We start from the raw sequence: 3,954 nt of genomic DNA on the forward strand, positions 1-3,954 counted from the left end.
CCTGACTTTAACCAGAGTCATGAAGAAATTTGCTTCTCAGTAACAGAAGAACAAAGTTTATGTACTAAAAATAAAACACTACATGACATTGTAATGCTGTTTTATTATTGTCACATGTTTAATAAATATACTGGCGTGATACAACTTAGTACATGTTTGATTCCTTTTTGGGATACTTCAATTTTGGAGTTGTAGCCCCACCTGGAGAAAATTCCACCAGACGCCACTGGATATAAGAGACTTACGGTGTTGTTTTCTCCTTCATTCTTGTTTGTTGTTCTCCAAAATCTGCCTGCAGCAGTCAGTAGGCTGCCACATTAATATGACGTTGAGTCGTCGACAGGGTGGACCCCATAGAAATGAAAATGAGAGGTCAGCTGCTGAGTGGTGACGAGCTGCGCCACAGGCCACGCTATTATTTTGCATTGAGGACTTACTGCGCATGTCCAAAATCTTCCAATGACTTGTCTATGGGAGTCTGGGGCAGCGAACCGCCCGTGACCTGGAAGTGACTCAACACGAAAAAGCTCATGAGTAAAATGAAAGTTTACACATCAATAACTCTAAATTATTTATTCTACTTATCACAAAACATATATACGATACTTTTTCGAAACATTTATAACGTTTTATTTAGTTATTTTTTTTATTTTTTGTGTACAAAAAAACTAGTGGTGGGGTGGCACCCTAGCGACCCCATTGACCAGCCGCCACTGGAAGCATCACATAAAGCTTTTCACAATGTGATGATCACAGAAACATCTACAGTTAGACAAAATGTAGTATTTTAGATCACTAGACGTCTTTTTCTCTGCAGTCTGGACAGCTCATCCCTCCATGACACCACCAACTGTTTCTGCACAATCACAAGAATGTATTAACATACTGTGTATGATAACGCTGTGTGAAAACAAGAAGCTGCTCTTCTCTCTTGCCCGCTGTATGCACCCGTCTGCGACTGTGCGTGATCATCAGTGTGTGTTTTTTTCCTTTGGTGCCCGCTGTGTGCACTCCGATTTCGAGCTCAGAGGGAACCGCTGGCTTTGATGTTCTCTGATGCAGGCAAATGCTGGTACCCTTATTAGCTTGCAAGGAGCTGATGCAAGCTACACTAGTGCAAGGCTCCCAAAACCACTTCATTTCAATGCAAAGTASAGCAACACAGAAAAAGCTGAATTCAAGTGCAGTAAGTCAGCACAAAAAGACAAAACTACACACTTTATTTAGGAAGAAAAGGCTATGGAATTAAAATGGTGGTAATGATGATGAAGTGGCTTCCCATGACACAGCTGAGGACGGTGCTGAATCAGAAAAAGGTGGGCTGAAGATTGTAGGCGACAAGACAAGGAGCCGAGTCACAGGAAAAAGAGGATTTAAAAAGTTAGAAGATGAGAATGAGCTAAAAAGAAAGAAGAAAGATCATTTTTAAAGGAATTACCATTTTTGTTCACTAATTAGACTGAATTGCTCAAACTCTTGTGAATTTTCTACTTCTGTGCATAAAAAATAGACCAAACAATGTCAATTAAGATTTTATCATGACACCTGCAACAATAACTGCAACTTAAAAAGACACTTGTGTGTTTAGTTTTCTACAAAGAGGAAGCTGTGAATTATGGGTAAACATCTCATAGTTCTGGAAGTCTAAAGGGTCATTCAGATGAAACTATGTTGTGCTGCCATTTTAAATATTTTTAGGAAGGCTCRATCTATAAACCATTTTTAAAAATGCCATACCTGTTCAGTTTTAAACCTTAACCCTTAATCTGATGACTGAGATCTGCAGGGACTGAAATGGGTTGCTTAAGATTTTTTACAGTTTCTCAGAGCATCACACACTTAAAGGACTTAAAGGTGTATTTCCTGGTATGTCCAGTACAATAAAAACTGTGTATTGTACTGTCCTAATAAATCTCAGTACTCCAATGTACAGTATACTGTATATACTGTATATATATACAGTGGGGTGCGAAAGTTTGGGCGACCTTGTTAATTTTCCTGATTTATCTTTTGTAAATAATTGACTGTTTGAATAAAAAAATCTGTAAAACATGTCATATAGGGGACAAACACAGTGATATTTGAAAAGTGAAATGAAGTTTATATGTTTTACAGAAAGTGTGCAATAATTGGTTAAACAAAATTAGGCAGGTGCAAAAATTTGGGCACCATAAAAAAAACCTTAACGCAATATATAGTAGATCCTCCTTTTGCAGAAATAACAGCCTCTAAACACTTCCTATAGCTTCTAATGAGAGTCTGGATTGTGACTGAAGGTATTTTAGACCATTCTTCTTTACAAAACATCTCTACTTCATTCAGGTTTGATGGTTTCCAAGCATGGGCAGCTCTCTTTAAGTGGCACCACAGATTTTCAATAATATTCAGGTCTGGGGACTGAGATGGCCATTCCAGAACAATGGGCCTCATGCAAGAACATGTTCTTATTCTTATCCTAAATTTCTCTTACTTTTGTACGTACGAAGGGTTCGTACGAACATGTCACGTCAGATTCAACAAACTGTTCTATCTTCAGGAAAAGTGTGTATAAATGAGGAGCGTAAACTGATGAATGCGTATCAGCTGCTCGTGCACGGAGAGAGGTGATTTACATAATTACCACCCCAAAAAACACCAATAAGGATATACGTTTCCTGCCACACATACCAGGAAGTGTCCATTCATAAATGACATTGCAAAGTAAAAAAGAAGAACTAGTTCGGAGATTGAAGTTCTGCTCTCGGAGATCCACAAATAAACAAAACAAAACAAAACAAAACAAAAAAGGTCATTTTAAACAGCATCAGCTGTATAATTAAAGGATCTGCTTTAAAGCCAAGGAATGAAATGACTGCTACTAATGTCGTGTCACCGGTGGGTTGTACAGTCACAGAAATAAAAATCTTATCATATTTATCTCTCTCTGTATTCCTGCTCCATTTTTTCCTTGGTCAAATATTTTTAATTCAAGTGTAAACAACTGTGTTACATGTTCCACTTATTGAGAGGGGCAGTCGCGCACCGCAACCCCCCCACACCACCCCCCCCCCCCCGCCCAGTGGCGGATGCGTTTCTGGAGAAAAAGCATTTTAAAATGTCTCAAAACTTCCATTAACTTCGTATTATTATTGAAGCGCTATACAACAAAATTAATAGCCAATTTTTTTTAATTTAACCAGTTTATGTTGTTAGTCTACATCAGGGGTGCCCAACCTTTTTTGAACCAAGAGCTACTTTTGAAGTCGGCAGTTTGCCGAGATCTACTTGTCCAGTCTCAGTATAAAAAAACATAATTTTTCATCTCCCTGCTCCTCACTTCTTTAAATAAAACAGAACGTAATGTGTTGCTAGTTTTATTTAATTTAAAGTATTGTCAAACAAAACCATCTACTTAACCATATATTTACCTACAAAAAAAGATAAAAATCCTTACTTAACTCCTGACAGAGAAACAGAAAAGTGATGCTTGAACAAAAAGGATCATTTTTTTCCTCCTTCAATTAGTACTCACTGTAACATGCAAGCTATGAGGGCTGGAAACCTGCACACTGAGAACCACAGACTTAAATAACTTTGGAGCAGGGGAACTCTTTTCCATTTATTCAAAGAATTCTCCTCTCTTTCTCTCCATACAGGGGAGGGAAAACAAAACATAAAACAAAAGTCAAAGCACACAATATAAAACTCTCTTGTTTATACTTTTACAAAAAGTGACTTACGATGGTGCAGATTCACAAATCTCCAACAACTATTTCAAACCTCCATCTCTGTGCAGCAGCATGCAGGATGGTGTCATCTGTAGGTGCTGGCCCTCACTGGTCCAGACTGCCGGCTCCAGACCATTCAGAGATCCACCTGTTCACCGCCTGACAAGACACACACACACAGCCACATTAGGTAGAGAAAACAACTGTAAAACAAACAAACAAACAAACAAACAAACAAACAAACAAA

This window comes from Austrofundulus limnaeus, unplaced genomic scaffold, assembly GCF_001266775.1.
Source record: "Austrofundulus limnaeus strain Quisiro unplaced genomic scaffold, Austrofundulus_limnaeus-1.0 Scaffold172, whole genome shotgun sequence".
Taxonomy (NCBI): domain Eukaryota; kingdom Metazoa; phylum Chordata; class Actinopteri; order Cyprinodontiformes; family Rivulidae; genus Austrofundulus; species Austrofundulus limnaeus.